At 40.2% G+C, this 17,799-nt stretch overlaps 1 protein-coding gene across 1 annotated transcript in view; it reads right to left on the bottom strand.

The window, feature by feature from the left end:
* The window catches only part of Tbc1d8b (TBC1 domain family member 8B), a 113,307-nt gene that overhangs the window by 94,596 nt on the left and 912 nt on the right, over nucleotides 1-17,799 (bottom strand). The window lies entirely within an intron of this gene.

The following is a 17,799-nucleotide window of genomic DNA, read 5'->3' as shown; positions in this document are numbered from 1 at the left end:
AAATATTTTCTGTTCCTTGGAGCCTGGAATCTTCTTTTTCATCTATTCCAGTTATTCTTAGGTTTCATCTTTTCATGGTGTCCTTGATTTTTTGGATGTTTTGTGTCTGAAACTTCTACAATTTTATTTTTTCTTTGGGAGATATATCAACTTCTGCAATTGTATCTTTATCACCTGAGATTTTCTCTTCCATCTCTTGTACTCTGTTGGTGATGCATAACTTTGTGGTTCCTGATCTCTTCTCTAAGTTCTTCAAATCTAGGGCTTTCTGTGTGTTTTCTTTATTGATTCTAATTCTGTTTTCCTGTCTTGCACCATTTCCTTCATCTGTTTGAATGTGGATTCCTACCTGTTCATGATGGCCTCTGTTTTTGCTGTTGTTGTTATTGTTAATTTCCTCTTTTTATATCCCTCTATTTTTTTTTGTTCATTTCTTCTTTATGTTTCTTGAATAACTGCATAATTACAGATTTAAGGTCATTTTCCCGTGTTTGTGCTGCTATAGAAAACCCATTTTTTTTTTTTTTTTGGAGATTCTGGTGAAGCCATGATGTCCTGGTTTTTGTTGCCTGTATTCTTAAGTTGGCCTCTAGCCATCTGGTTGTCTGTAGACTCGACTGAAGACTAGAGCCTGTACTGCATTCTGGGGCAACCTGTCTTTGGAGTTTCGAGTACTCTACACTGGGTTCACTGTCTCTGCTGGCTCACTGTTTTTTACCCAGGTATGCCCACTAGCTGGGGCACAATCAGAAAAATCTCTCAGCCTAGAGTTTCTCCAGTGTCCCACAGGCTTCCTTAAGATGGTTGAGGATGGGATTTGGGTCTCATGCCTGGCTCAGCTCTGTTGTAATCACTGGCTGTGCTGGCCTGGTTGTTTCTGACCCAGGTGAGCTGAGCTACTGGGGAGCAGGCAGAAAGATCTCAGAGCCTAGAGCTACTTCAGTGCCCCACAGACCTCCTTGGGGAGGAGGACAATAGAACTTGGGTCAGGTGCCTAGCTTAGCTCTGCTGGGTTCTCTGTTTATGCTGGGCTCCCTGCTTCTGGCCTAGGTGAGGCAGGCTGCTGGGGAGCAGGCAGAATGGAGCCACGCCTCCCCCACAGTACCAGGAAGGATGTATTCCCTCCACAGGGCGGTGAAAGTGATTGCCACTAACTGCTTCGACCAGGAAGGTGACCACAGGATGTTGAGTGTGGTTTCATGGGTTTGGAACCAGGAGTCTCTAGTACCCAGAAGGTGTCCACAGGACTGTGAGAGTGGGCGCCTAGGTTTGGAGCCTCACCCTCAGTACAGGAATTGAGAGTGAGTGCCGCTAGGCACTGGTCCCAGGGAGATATTCATAGATGACAGGTTTTGGCGGGTGGCCTAGGGCTGCAGGGTAGAAGCCATGACTGCATTGCTGTTGCAGGTCCCAAGAGGGTATCCAGAGATGGTGGGTTTGGGCGGGTGGCCTAGGGCTGTGGCCCTGCTGGGCAGGAGCTCAGAAATTTTTTCCAGTATTAACCGGGTAGCCTGAAGATGGACCTTTGAGTATCCCTGTAGATTCTCCTCTGACCTGGGAAACACAGACGCCAGTGTTTTGGGGTCCACAGTACGGCCTGCCAGTCTCCCTGCTCTCACTGCTGTGCTGCTGTTCAGATACACTGTGTGGTCAGTTCCACCATCTTGGATCTCTCCTCCACACTGGAATTCTACTTTAAGTATTCCAACTGTTGCTATTAATCACTGATTTTAGGAAAACTTTGTTTCATTTTATAGCACTTCTGCTAATCATAAATTATATCAGCCCTAGGTACAGAAAATTGGATTGGATGTTTCCAATAGGTATTTATTCATAGATGAAATAAATCAAGAAATTGAGCTATTATTGCAGTAATAAAATATTTGCTTGTTTGTCAACTGTTACAGAAGACTGCAAACTTTGTAGGCACCATGCCTACTGTATTAACCAAACAATGACCAGAGACCATCCCATTTTTCTGTATCTGGTCACAGTATAATTATTCCAAGAATTATTTCAATTTATCCTGTTCCAAAATACATGATTGGCTCATAGAATCTAAGTCCCTCCAATTTCTGCTCATGGATCAATGTATCTAAAATATGAACCCCTTCTTTGTTTATCATATTTTACTTTATTCTTCGTATTATTTATCACCTCCACTAACATCACACAGGATTTGACTATTTACTGCTCTCAGCTAGAAAGAGACCCCATGAAAAAAGAATTTTGTTTTATTTATTGTGTTATCTTCAGCACTTAAAAACAGTTTGTGGGGTCTAGAGAAATGGCTCATTGGTAAGAACACTAGCTGTTATCCAGAAGACTTGGGCTTGATTGCCGACATCCACATGCAGGCTCACAACTGTTTGTAACTCTAGTTCCATGAGACCCAATGCCTTCTTCTGACCTTTGTAAGGACCATGCAGTGAAAATATCCACATATACAATTAAAAAAAACTTGTTCAGTGAATACATATATCATCACATTTAAGATTTTGTATTATCTTTTGTTTTTACATAGCAGTGGTAAAACGTTAAAAATGAAAACTTTTCTAACAAAAAGGCAACCTTTACAACAATATGGTAAATGTCAAAAATGTTCTTTATTATTTTCAGCTTACTTTATACCTATAGTACTTCCTGAACTGTCTATAAGCAGCATGTGATTTCACCAGATGAACTGTTCATCCTTCTTCAAGAATTATGCTTTAAAGATATTAATATGGTAACCAAGATTCTATATTTTTTCATATTATTCAGCAGTACAAGTGATTCTTAGATCTATAAAAGTGCTATTTGGGAACTTCTAGGTTTAGGGCAATCATAGATCAAAGGAAACTTGGTCATGATAAATTGTTTGAATTCTTTTACATTATTCTGATTACAAACAACAGATGTGTAATCAGCACCATAACATTCTCCAGTGATTATCAGTATTTTGCTCTTGCGTATTAGCATTATGTGGGACACATTCAATATTATTACTTCAAATCATTTTCTATATACAAAATGGGAAAATAATTATTAGGGAAAATGGCAGGGAAACAGGAGAGGGAGGGAAAGAGGGAAAGAAGACTGAAACTGACTTCTTTGGTCTTTCAGACTCTAAAATAACATTTAGTGTAAAATGTTTGTTACAGATTTCAAAACCTGTTTGACCTACACTACAGTACCCAGAGATTGAGAAGACAAAGTTACCTTCATTTCACAGATGAGTAAGCTAAGCCTTTATTTATAAAACAAACAAACATTGCCACTCTAAAGGGACCAAATACTTAAGAATAATCAAAGAAGGTAAAAGAACAGGATTAATGAAGGAAGTACGATCACTGGATGGTACACTTACACACTATGAATGCTGGCTTATAGTTGGATTATTGAAGCAAAAATCCTGTAAGACAACATCCAGACAGAGGGAATCTTTCACACATCTTTTTAACATTTTTTTAAATATGAAAGGCCAGGTTGAATTTCGAGAAATGATGATGGCCAGTTTAGTCATTTTTCTTTTCTTGATTAAAGGAAAGATATTAATTGCCTACCTATAAGCCTTATGGTTTTTTAGGTACTGGTTGATAGGTGTCTCACCATTTTCCTTCCCCTCTTTGCCCCCTGGGGGCCCTTCCTTTGCAGCACAGAATGGAAAGTTAGCTCCTGTGCACTTTGGGGTCATGAACCTGCAGTCCTTAAGAGTTAAATTAAAGTCATAATGATGCAGATTATGTCCAAAGGTTTGGGGAAGACATATAGATTTATAGGTACATATAGAAAAGTATGTACACTTTAATTTTAAAAGCTAGAAAATTTGTAACACTGATCATTTTAATTCTCAAAACATACAAGGCTGCTTCTTTCTTTCCCTCTCTCTTTTTCTTTCTCTCTTTTTTGACACAGGGCTAGTCTAGTCCTAGACTTGCTTTTGTAGACCAGGTTGGCCTCGAAATCACAGACATCTGCCTGCCTCTACCTCCTGGAATGCTGGAATTACAGACACCATGATCAGCTGGCTGCTTTTTTTCTTGTTCCAAGAATTTTTAAAATGTACTTATGACTATGACTATTAGTGTTTTGCCAGCATGTACAGCTGTGCACCTTGTGCATGTCTGTGCCTGTGAATGCCAGAAGAAGGTGTTGGATTTACTGGAACTGAAGTTGTAGACAGCTATGAGCTGCTATGTGGGTGCTAAGAATTGAACCTGCTCCCCTAGAAGAGCAGTAACTGCTACTATCCATTGAGCCATCCCTTCAAATCCCAAGAGATTGTTAAAGATATTTTTTACTTGATTTTATATGAATCAGATGCTCCAAGGATCAGGGAGGGGCACAAAATATGATTTACCATGTGGGGTTTTCTTTTCCCTTTTTTTCCCCCAGCTTTTCAAGATAGAGTTTCTTTGTGTAGTCCTGGGTATCCTGGAACTCACTCTATAGACCAGGCTGGTCTCTAACGCAGGGAACTCAGAGATCCACTACTTCTGCTTCTTGAGTGCTTGGATTAAGGACATGTGCCACCACCAACCCACTGGGATTTTCTTTTTAATAAGCCAATATGAGTTGTGTATGTATAGAGAGTAGGACTTTCTAGACCTATCAGAAAATGGCATGTTTACCCTGTGAGTACCAAACATTTTATCAAATGATTCATTTGTAAGCATGGAATATAGCAGTATTTTGCTAATACATGTATAATATGAGCATTTTTCAGAGCTGGAATTTTGAGATGAGGTCTAAATAAAAGAAAAGTTTTGGCTTTCCACAACATGGTCATTAAAAGGTTTATTATATATGTATTTGGGGTAAGTCATTTACACTGACCCAGAAAAACGCTGGCGTAGCTATCCTAATATCTAATAAAGTAGACTTTCAATCAAAATTAATAAAAAAAAAGGTGAGGAGGAGCACTTTATTCTCATAAAAGGAAAAATACACCAGCAGGATGTCAAAATTCTGAAAATCTATGACCCAAATACAAGAGTACTTACATTTGTAAATGAAACATTATTGAAGTTTAAATCACATGTTGATCCCAACACCTTAGTAGGGGGAGACTTCAACACTCTCTCTCACCAGGGGACAGATAATCTAGACAGAAGCTAAATAGGGAAATACTGACACTTACAGAGGTCCTAAATCAAATGGACGTAATAGATGTCTACAGAAATTTTCACCAAACTCAAAAGAGTATACCTCGTTTTCAGGACCTCATGGAACCTTCTCAAAAATTGACCGTATAGTCTGGCACAAAGCAAGCCTAAACAGATATAAGAAGATAAAAAATAATCCCTTGTATCCTGTCAGACCACCATGGCCTAAAACTAGCCCTCAACAAAAATAACAAAAAGCCTACACACACATGGAAACTAAACAGCTCTCCACTCAGTAACAGCTTAGTAAGGGAAGAAATGAAAAAAAGATATTAGAGACTTCCTAAAATTCAAGGAAAATGAAGGCATAGTGTACCCAGACTTATGGAACACAATGAAAGCAGTGATAAAAGGAAAATTGATAGCACTAAGTGTCTTCAGAAAGAAGTTGGAGACATCTCATACAAGTAACTTAATGGCACACCTAAAGCCCTATAAAAAAAAAAAAAGAAGCAGATACAACCAAGAGGAGTAGACAATTGGAAATAATCAAACTCAGAGCTGAAATCAATGAATTAGAAACAATGAACACAATACAAAGAATCACTGAGACCAGGAGCTGGTTCTTTGAGAAAACTAACAAGATAGACAAACTCTTAGCCAAACTAACTAAAAGGCAAAGAGAAACTATCCAAAATCAGCAAAATCAGAAACAAAAAAAAGGGGACATAAGAACAGACACTGAGGAAATCCAACCAATCATTAGGTCTTCCTACAAAAGCCTATATGCCACAAAATTTGAAAATCTAAATGAAATGAACAATTTTCTTGATAGATTCCATTTACCAAAATTAAATCAAGATCAGGTAAATAGACTGAATAGTCCTATATCCCTCAAGGAAATAGAAGCAGTCATCAAAAATCTCCCTTCCAAAAAAAAAAAAAAAAAAAAAAAAAGCCCAGGACAAGATGGTTTCAGCACAGAATTCTACCAGACCTTCAAACAAGTGCTAACTCCCATTCTCTTCAAACTATTCCACAAAATAGAAACAGAAGGAACATTACCAAACTCAGTCTATGAGGCCACAGTCATATAGACACCTAAACAGCAAAAGACCTAACAAAAAAGAAACTTCAGACCTACCTCTCTTATGAACATTGATGTAAAAAATACTCAATAAAATACTTACAAACCGAACCCAAGGACACAGAAAAGATATCATCCACCATAACCAAATAGGCTTCATCCCAGGCATGGAGGGGTGGTTCAATATATGGAAATCCATGAATATAATCCACCATATAAACAAATTGAAGGACAAAAACCACATGATCATCTCCTTAGATGCCAAAAAAGCATTTGACAAAAAATCCAACACCCATTCACGTTTAAAGTCTTGGAGACATAAGGGATACAAGGCACATACCTAAACATAGTAAAGACAATATATAGCAAGCCTATAGCCAACATCAAACTAAATGGAGAGAAACTTAAAACAATCCCACTGAAACAAGGGACAAGGCAAGGCTGCCAACTCTCCATATCTTTTCAAGATAGTACTTGAAGTCCTAGCTAGAGCAATAAGACAACTAAAGGAGATCAAGGGGATACAAATGGGAAAGGAAGAATTCAAAGTATCACTATTTGCAGATGATATGATAGTATACATGAGTGACCCCAAAAATTATACCAGAGAACTCCTTCAGCTGAGAAACACCTTCAGCAAAGTGGCTGGATACAAAATTAACTAAAAAAAATTGAAACACTCCTGTATACAGAAGAAAATGCTGAGAAAGAAATTAGGGAAACAACACCCATCACAATAGCCGAAAATAACATCAAGTACCTTGGTGTGACTCTAACCAAGCAAGTGAAAGACCTCTTTGAATAAAACTTCAAGTCTCTGAAGAAAGAAATAGAAGAATATATCAAAAGATGGAAAGATCTCCCATGCTCATGGATCAGTAGGATTAACATAGTGAAAATGGCCATCCTGCCAAAAGCAATCTACAGATTCAATGCAATTCCCATCAAAATACCAACACAATTCTTTACAGACCTTGGAAGAACAATTCTCTACTTCTCTAATTCTCTATGGGAAAACAAAACAAAACAACAACAACAACAAAAAACACCCAGAATTACCAAAACAATCCAGTACAACAACAGATCGTCTGGAGGTAGCTCCATCCCTGATCTCCAGTTGTACTATGGAGCAATAGTAATAAAAACTGCATGGTACTGGCATAGAAACAGAATGGTGCATCAATGGAATAGAAAACAGAATGGTGCATCAATAGAATAGAAAACAGAATGGTGCATCAATGGAATAGGAGACCCAGAAATAAACCCATACAGCTACAAATACGTGATTTTTCACAAAAAAAGCCAAAACCACACAATGCAAAAAAGACAGCATCTTCAACAAATGGTGCTCATAAAACTGGATGTCTGCATGTAGAAAAATGCAAATAGATCCATATTTATCACCCTGCACAATACTAAATTCCAAGTGGATCAAAGACCTCAACATAAAACCAGACACACTAAATCAGTTAGAAGAAAAAGTGGGGAAGAGCCTTGAACTCACTGGAACAGGAAACAACTTCCTGAACAGAACACCAACAGCACAGGCTCTAAGAGCAACAATCAATAAATGGGACCTCATGAAAATGAAAAGCTTCTGTAAAGCAAAGGACACTGTCATCAGAACAAAATGACAGCCTGCAGACTGGGAAAGCATTTTCACCAATCCTATGTCTGACAGAGGGCTAATATCCAGAATATATAAAGAACTCAAAAAGTCATACAGCAACAAATCAAGTAATCCAATTTAAAAAATGGTGTACAGAGCTAAACAGAGAATTCTCAATAGAGGAATATAGAACGGCAGAGAAACACTTGAAGAAATGCTCAATGTTCTTAGTCATCAGGGCAATGCAAATTTCACCTCACATACATCAGGATGGCTAAGATAAAAAACTCAAGTGACAGTACATTCTGGGAAGGATGTGGAGAAAGGGGAACCCTCCTCCATTGCTGTTGGGAATGTAAACTGGTACAACCACTTTGGAAATCAATCCGGTGCTTTCTCAGACAATTAGGAATAGTGCTCCCTCAAGATCCAGTTATACCACTCCTAGGCATATTTCCAAGAGATGCTCAAGTATATAACATGCACATTTGCTCAACCATGTTTGTAGCAGCTTTACTTGTAATAGCCAGAATCTGGAAACAACCCAGATGTTCCTCAACAGAAGAATGGATACAGAAACTGTAGTACATTTACACAATGGAATACTACTCAGCAATCAAAAACAAGGAAATCATGAAATTTGCAGGCAAATGGTGGGATCTAGAAAAGATCATCCTGAGTGAGGTATCCCAGAAGCAGAAAGATACACAGGGTACATACTCACTTATAAGGGGAAATTAGACATATAATATAGGATAACATACTAAAATCTGTACACCTAAAGAAGCTAAGCAAGAAGGAGTACCCTACGTAACATGATTAGTCCTCACATAGAAAGGCAAATGGGATGGACAATGGAAGAGGGAGATAATAGGAAACAGGACAAGAGCCTATCACAGAGGGCCTCTGAAAAACTCTACCCCACCAGGGAATCAAAGCAGATGCTGAGGTTCATAGCCAAACTTTTTGCAGAGTGCAGGGAATCTTATAAAAGAAGGGGGGGTTAGAAGGACCTGGAGGGGACAGGAGCTCCACAAGAAGAGGAACAGAAGCAAAAATTCTGGGCCCAGGGGTCTTTTCTGAGACTAATACTGCAACCAAGGACCCTGAGTGGAGATAACCTAGAAACCCTGCACAGATATAGCCCATGGCAGGTTAGTATCCAAGTGGGTTCCCTAGTAAGAGGAATAGGGACTGTCTCTGACATGAACTCAGTGGCTGTTTGATAACCTCCCCCTGAGGGGGGGTGCAGCCTTACCACATCACAGAGGAAGACAATGCAGCCAGTCCTGATGAGACCTGATAGGCTAGAGTAAGATGGAAGAGGAGAAAGACCTCCCCTATCAGTGTACTTGGAGGGGTATGGGAGGAGAAGGAGGGAAGGTGGGATTGGGAGGGAATGTGGGAGGTGGCTACAGCTAGGATACAAAGTGAGTAAACTGCAATTAATATAAAAAATTAAGGGAGCCAAGATGGCGGCACCAGGAGAACACCGTGTCTGAGAAGCAGGACAACACACTCCAAGCAGTGACCAGGACACTGAACTCTGGCCCCTAAAACAACAGCTATCGTGTTTCCCAGGTCCTGATCAGTTTCCCAAGCTGATTGGTGGGCACATGGGTGCCTGAGGCTGGGAGTCCCAGTCACAAAAAAACCCAACGGGGAAGGAAAGTTGCCAGACTGGTCACCGATCACCCAGTCTTTCCCTGGAAGGTCTCTCCCACCTCGGCAGGTACCTGCCGCCATCACAATTGAGCTCCCGCCGTGCACGGATTGCAGCTGCGTGCCCAGCTCAAAATCCCTACTCCCTCTTCGGAGGAGGCAGGAGGCATCCAGCAGAATCTGCCACAGACCACATTGTCTGTACCCCAACCCGAGATCGGGGCTGAGAAAACCCAATCCTTTCGGGCACTCCCCCAAACGCTGCCATAACCCTGCCGCAGTGGAGTGGAAGGATAAAGAGGTGCACAGCAGCTTCACAGTGCCAGAACTCCAGTGCTACCTGCCACTCCTAGCAAAAAAACTATAGCTCAGGATCTGGGACTGTGGTCATTCTACACGTCCTGAGATTATCCTGGGTCCAGTGCAATAAGGTCTAGCAGCAAGTTATATCACCGGTGCCCCCCCCTCCCGCAGAGAAACGCCGCCAGCTCAGGATCGGACTGAGAAGCCCCAACCCCTGCTGGCACTCCCCTGAGAGCACCTCCATAAGCTTGACCTAGCAGAGGAGAAGGTCAGAGGGGAAGGACAGAGAGGCAGCCTGCCAAGGACACAGCACCCTCTCTCCAGCTCACCCAGTGGCCCCTAGCAGAGAAACCCAAGCTCTGGATCTGAAGTCACTCAACCCTACCCGGTACTCTCTTGGGATCAGCAAACATAGATTCTACTGCTAGGCTGCTTCTGGCAGAGAGATCTGGGCCCGGGATCTGGGATTGAGTACACTCATCCTAACTCTTTCCCGCGCCACCCAGGTACCAGTCAACATAACCCCTCCTGGCAGAGGGAAAGGACAAAGAGGCAGCACACAGGAAAGGTGGACACCGAGTTCTGCAGCCACAGTGTCACAGAGCTGACTGATAGCCTACCCGTGCACTTCCGCAGCAGGACCAAAACAGACAGTAGTGAGCAAGGGGAACCTCTGTGCATTCCAACTGGTCCTGCAAGAGAGTGAGTGAGCCTTCTAGGGAGAGATTGCCCCAGACCCAGGGCCTCTCCACAGAAGCAACCAGACGAGATCCCTGGCACCCACACTCCTAGTGTGGGCATCAGAGGGATTCTTGGGATAGTGACCCCAACAGTGAAGCCTCTGCCCTGTGGGTCCACCAAGGTAATCCAGGAAAACAATCCCTGGATCTCAGTCAGAACTGTGTAATAGTGGCTTGCAGGCCACTGCAATAGTCAGAGAATCCGCGCATGCACACTGCGCCTGCTAAAAGTACACACAAATAGCGCCAGCGTCACATTCTTTACTTAGGCAAAATTGAAAACAAAGTGCACACTCCCAAAGCAGTGAACCTTTCTCATCTTCCTGAACAAACAGTCCAGAAAACAGAAAGAGAGGATCATAGCCCAAACTACAATCTCGAGGAACAACCAGTGAGGATTATAAATAACCAGATGGCTAGAGGCAGACATAAGAACACTCCCAACAAAAATCAGGACACAATGACCTCACCAGCAACCCCACAAAACAATGGACACTTCAATTCACTAGATATACAAGAAAACGACCTCAAAACTATGTTTCTCCAGCTACTAGAGGCCCATAGAGATGAAATTAACAAAGCCCTCAGAGAAATAACCAAAGAAATCAAGACTAACCAAGAGGAAACAAATTGTGCTCTCAGAGAAATGACCACGAAAATGGAGGCAAACAGAGAAGAAATGCACAAAGCTCGCAAAGAAATGTCCACACAAATGAAGGCAAATAAAGAAGAAATGAACAAAGCTCTCATAGAAATACAGGCAATTATACCCAAAGAAGTAGAGGCACAATTAGTGATACATAGAGAGGAAACGAACAAAAAAATAGAAGCTATCATTGAAAAGCAGGAGTCCACATTCAAACAGATGAAGGAAATGGTGCAAGACATGAAAACAGAATTAGAATCAATAAAGAAAACACAAATAGAGAAAAACCAGGAGCTGGAAAACAGAGAAAAGATCAGGCACTACAAAGGTAAGCATCACCAAGAGAATACAAGAAATGGAAAAAAGAATCTCAGGAGCCGAAGATACACTTGCGGAAATTGAAACGTCTCTCAAAGAAAAAATAAAACCAGAAAAGTTCCAAACACAAAACATCCAAGAAATCAAGGACACCATGAAAAGACAAAACCTAAGAATAATAGGAGCAGAAGAAAAAGAAGACATCAGGCTCAAAGGTCCGGAAAATATTTTCAAGAAAATTATAGAAGAAAACTTTCCCAACTTAAAGAAGGAGATGGCCATAAACATACAAGAGGCCATCAGAACACCAAGTAGACTAGACCAGAAAAGAAATTCTTCACGTCACATCATAGTCAAAACACTGAACCTACAAAACAAAGAAAAAATTCTAAAAGCAGCAAGGGAAAAAGGCCAAGTAACATATGAAGGTAGACCTATCAGAATCACACCAGATTTCTCAACAGAAACTATGAAAGCCAGAAGGGCCTGGACAGAAATCATACAGTCCTTAAGGGACCACAGATTCCAACCCAGACTACTATACCCAGCAAAACTTTCAATCAACATAGACGAAGAATTCAAGATATTCCAAGACAAAACCAAATTTAAACAATATCTACATAGTAACCCAGCTCTACAGAAGTTACTAGAAGGGAAACTCCAAACCAAAGAAAACAACGACATCGAAGGAAACAGAGGAAATAGATAACTACACAACAAAAAAACCAAAAGAAGACAAGCAATGAAACTCAGTGACACCACCAACACCACATCTAAAATAAGTAACAATTGTTGGTCACTAGTTTCTATCAACATCAACAGACTCAACTCCCCAATTAAAAGACACAGACTAACAGAATGGTTGCAGAAACAGGATCCATCATTCTGTTGCATCCAAGAAACACACCTACGCAACAAAGATAAACACTACCTCAGAGTAAAGGGCTGGAAAAATGTCTTTCAAGCAAATGGTTCCAGAAAACAAGCGGGAGTAGCCATCCTAATATCTAATAAAATAGGCTTTCAACCCAAGTTAATCAAAAAAGATAAGGACGGCCACTATATTCTCATCAAAGGAAAAATCCACCAAGAGGACATCACAATTTTGAATATCTATGCCCCAAATACAAGAGCACCTACATTCGTAAATGAAACAATATTAAAGCTTAAATCACACATTGATCCTAAAACCCTAATAGTGGGAGACTTCAACACTCCACTCTCACCAAGGGACATATCAACTAAACAGAAAAAAAAATAGGGAAATAAAAACACTTACAGAGACCCTAAATCAAATGGACCTAATAGACGTCTACAGATCTTTTCATCCAAACTCAAAAGAGTATACCTTCTTTTCAGCACCACATGGAACCTTCTCCAAAATAGACCATATAGTTGGTCATAAAGAAAGCCTCAACAGATACAAAAAGATTGAAATAATCCCTTGTATTCTATCTGACCACCATGGACTTAAGCTGGACCTCAACAACAACAGAGATAACAAACAGCCTACACGCACATGGAAACTGAACAACCTGTTACTCAACGACAGCTGGGTTAAGGAAGAAATAAAGAAATTAAAGACTTCCTAGAATTCAATGAAAATGAAGGCACAACATACCCAAATTTATGGGACACATTGAAAGCAGTGCTCAGGGGAAAATTTATAGCACAAAGTGCCTGCAAGAAGAAATTCGTAACAGCACATACAAACAACTTAATGGCCCAACTGAAAACCCTAGAAAAAAAAGGAGCAGATACACCCAAGAGGAGCAGAAGGCTGGAAATAATCAAACTCAGGGCTGAAATCAATCAATTAGAAACAAATAAAACTATTGAAAGAATCAATGAAACAAAAACCTGGTTCTTTGAGAAAATCAACAAGATAGACAAACCCTTAGTCAAACTAACTAAAAAGCAGAGAGAATCTATCCAAATCAACAAAATCAGAGATGAAAAGGGTGACATAACTACAGACACAGAGGAAATTCAAACAATCTTTAGGTCATACTACAAAAGCCTATATGCTACAAAATTTGAAAATCTAAATGAAATGGACAATTTTCTTGATAGATTCCATCTTCCAACATTAAGTCAAGATCAGGTAGAAAGACTGAACAGCCCTATATCCCCCAAGGAGATTGAAGCAGTCATTCACAGTCTCCCCTCCAAAAAAAGCCCTGGGCCAGATGGTTTCAGCGTGGAATTCTACCAGACCTTCAAAGAAGTGCTCACACCAATTCTCCTCAAACTATTCCACAAAATACAAACAGAAGGTACATTACCAAACTCATTCTATGAAGCAACAGTCACCCTGATACCTAAACCACACAAAGACCCAACAAAAAAAGAGAACTTCAGACCTATCTCTCTTATGAACATTGACGCAAAAATACTCAATAAAATACTTGCAAACCGAATCCAAGAACACATCAAAGATATCATCCACTGCGACCAAGTAGGCTTCATCCCAGGCATGCAAGGATGGTTCAACATACGGAAATCCATCAATGTAATCCACCACATAAACAAATAGAAGGAGAAAAAACACATGATCATCTCCTTAGATGCTGAAAAAGCATTTGACAAAGTCCAACACCCATTCATGTTTACAGTCTTGGAGAGATCAGGAATACAAGGCACATATCTAAACATAGTAAAGGCAATCTACAGCAAGCCTATAGCCAACATCAAACTCAATGGAGAGAAACTTAAATCAATCCCACTGAAATCAGGGACAAGACAAGGCTGCCCACTCTCTCCCTACCTCTTCAACATAGTACTTGAAGTCCTAGCCAGAGCAATAAGACAACTAAAGGAGATCAAGTGGATACAAATCGGAAAGGAAGAGGTCAAAGTGTCACTTTTCGCAGATGATATGATAGTATATATGAGCGACCCCAAAAATTCAACCAGAGAACTCATCCAGTTGATAAACACCTTCAGCAAAGTGGCAGGATACAAAATCAACTCAAAAAAATCAGAAGTCCTCCTGTATACCAAAGACAAAAGGGCCGAGAAAGAAATTAGGGAAACAACACCCTTCACTATAGCCACTAACCACATAAAGTACCTTGGGGTGACACTAACCAAGCAAGTGAAAGACCTGTTTGAGAAAAACTTCAAGTCTCTGAAGAAAGAAATTGAAGAAGATCTCAGAAGATGGAAAGATCTCCCGTTCTCATGGATTGGTAGGATTAACATTGTGAAAATGGCCATCCTGCCAAAAGCAATCTACAGATTCAATGCAATTCCCATCAAAATACCAACTCAATTCTTCACAGACCTTGAAAAAAAGATTCTCAGCTTCATATGGAGAAACAAAAAACCCAGAATCTCCAAAACAATCCTGTACAACAACAGATCATCTGGAGGTATCTCCATCCCCGATCTCAAGTTGTACTACAAAGCAATAGTAATAAAATCTGCATGGTATTGGCATAAAAACAGAAAGGAGGATCAATGGAACCGCATAGAAGATCCAGAAATAAACCCACACACCTATGAATACTCGATATTTGACAAAGAATCCAAAACCATTCAATGGAAAAAAGACAGCATCTTCAACAAATGGTGCTGGTCCAACTGGATGTCCACATGCAGAAAAATGAAAATAGATCTCTATTTATCACCCTGCACAAAACTAAAGTCCAAGTGGATCAAAGACCTCAACATAAAACCAGATACTCTAAATCTGTTAGAAGAAAAAGTGGGGAACAGCCTAGAACTCATTGGCACAGGAGACAACTTCCTGAACAGAACACCAACAGCACAGGCTCTAAGAGCAACAATCAATAAATGGGACCTCATGAAACTGAACAGCTTCTGTAAAGCAAAGGACACTGTCATCAAAACAAAACGCCTGCCTACAGATTGGGAAAGAATCTTCACTAACCCTTTATCTGACAGAGGACTAATATCGAGTATATACAAAGAACTAAAGAAGCTGAAAAGCAGCAAACCAAGTAATCCAATTAAAAAATGGGGAACAGAGCTAAACAGAGAATTCTCGACAGAGGAATATCGAATGGCAGAGAAACACTTAAAGAAATGCTCATCCTCATTAGCCATCAGGGAAATGCAAATCAAAGCGACCCTGAGATATCACCTTACACCCATCAGAATGGCCAAAATGAAAAACTCAAGGGACAACACATGCTGGAGAGGATGTGGAGAAAGGGGAACCCTCCTCCACTGCTGGTGGGAATGTAAACTGGTACAACCACTCTGGAAATCTATCTGGCGCTTTCTAAGACAATTAGGAATAGTGCTTCCTCAAGACCCAGCTATACCACTGCTAGGTATATACCCAAAGTTTGCTCAAGTACAAAAAAGGGATATTTGCTCAACCACGTTTATAGCAGCTTTATTTGTAATAGCCAGAACCTGGAAACAACCCAGATGTCCATCAACGGAGGAATGGGTACAGAAATTGTGGTATTTTTACACAATGGAATACTACTCAGCAATCAAAAAGGAGGAAATCATGAAATTTGCAGGCAAATGGTGGGACCTAGAAAAGATCATCCTGAGTGAAATATCCCAGAAGGAGAAAGACAAACACGGTATATACTCACTTATATAGACCTATAAGATATAATAAACATAATGAAATCTGTACACCTAAAAAAGACAATCAAGAGAGTGGACATGGGGTAAGATGATCAATCCTCGTTTAGAATGACAGATGGGATGTGCATAGAACGTATGACAGGAGTCTACTGAGCGCATTGGAAAGACTCTAACTAGCAGTGTTTTCAAAGCAAAGACTCATGACCAAACCTTTGGCAGAGTACAGGGAATCATAAGAAAGAAGGGGAGTTAGTCTGATGAGGAAAGGATAGGAGCTCCACAAGGACCAAATATATCTGGGCACAGGGTCTTTTCTGAGACTGACATGCAACCAAGGACCATGTATGAATGTAACCTAGAACCTCTGCTCAGATGTAGCCTGTGGTAGCTCAGTAGCCAATTGGTTTCCCATAGTGAGGGGAACAAGGACTATTTCTAACAGGAATTCAATGACTGGCTCTTTGGCCTCCCCACCCCCCAAGGGAGGAGCAGTCCTGTTAGGCCACAGAGGAGGGCTTTGCAGCCAGTCCTGAAGATACCTGATAAAACAGGATCAGATGAATGGGGAGGAGGTCCCCCCTATCAGTGGACTTGGCAAGGGGCATGGTGGAGAGGAGGGAGGGAGGGAGGGACTGGGAGGGAATGAGGGATCGGGACATGGCTGGGATACAGAGTTAATAAAATGTAACTGATAAGAAAAAAATAAAATAGAAAAAAAAATTAAAAGTAAAAGTAAAAAAGAAAATTCCTTTTAAATAAAAGTGCCGTTTAAATGAAAACTTTCCTCTAAAATAAATTGTAAATTTTAAAGATCAGAAAAAAATGTAAAATGTTTTGTTTAAAATCAGGGCAATTTATGTTCTCATACAGCCTGCAGGCCCTTTTTGGAAGTTGGATAATATAAATGTAACTTATAAAGTTATATATCTCATAGGACTCCATCTACATTAGAGGAAGCTTAGCTTAACATAATTATACATTTGTGACCACTATCTTCCACTTTACACTCTTATCTCCAATAAGTAGGCACCGTTTGTTTGTTTGTTTTTCTTTTTCTTTACCAAGAGGGAAATCATTGTCATTTAGGCCAAGAATCATCTTCATTCAAACTTTCAGTCATTTGGTTCTAATAATATTTTTTTCTAATAAAGTAGCTGATAGTCTATTTGTACCTTCCTATCTTAATCCAACACTTTAAACAGGGAGAACAAAATTATAATTGTAGCATACAGTAGTGACTTAAGAGTGCACATATGAAAGTTTTTGACAAATGTCATCTAACAGTTAAGAGATAGGTCAGGATCAAAATTCAGGTCTTCAGAATTTTGCTACTTTCCTCTATATCACCCTCCCCAAATTCAACTGGGTCTAGCAGTTCAGGGCCTTAATACCATACCAGGAGTTACCATGAAATACTCTTGCCTCCCCAAGGTCCAAAAGTTTGAAAGCCCCTGTCTAAGACTGAGGATCTCAAAATAGCCTTCTTTGGATTCTTCAGACATGGACTAGTTTTGAATTTTTAAAATTAAGAACTGTTGTTAGGAAGAAGGACTCAAATTTCCTTCTATTTAATTGGTTTTGGTTCACACATCTTTGAAAGAAGGGGCAGCGCCAAACTCACTGGAGTTTGCTTAAAAGGTATGCTTTTAAAAGGTATACTCACTGGAGGTATGCTTAAAAGAGAAAGATTCCGAGGGTTGAAAACTTGGAGATACATAGTATATTCATACACACACACACACACACACACACACACACACACACACACACACACA

This window comes from Psammomys obesus, unplaced genomic scaffold (assembly GCF_907164565.1).
Source record: "Psammomys obesus unplaced genomic scaffold, mPsaObe1.curated_primary_1811, whole genome shotgun sequence".
In the NCBI taxonomy this organism is placed as follows: Eukaryota; Metazoa; Chordata; class Mammalia; order Rodentia; family Muridae; genus Psammomys; species Psammomys obesus.
The sequence above is the reverse complement of the archived record's forward strand: the minus strand, read 5'-3'. Positions and strand labels throughout refer to the sequence as shown.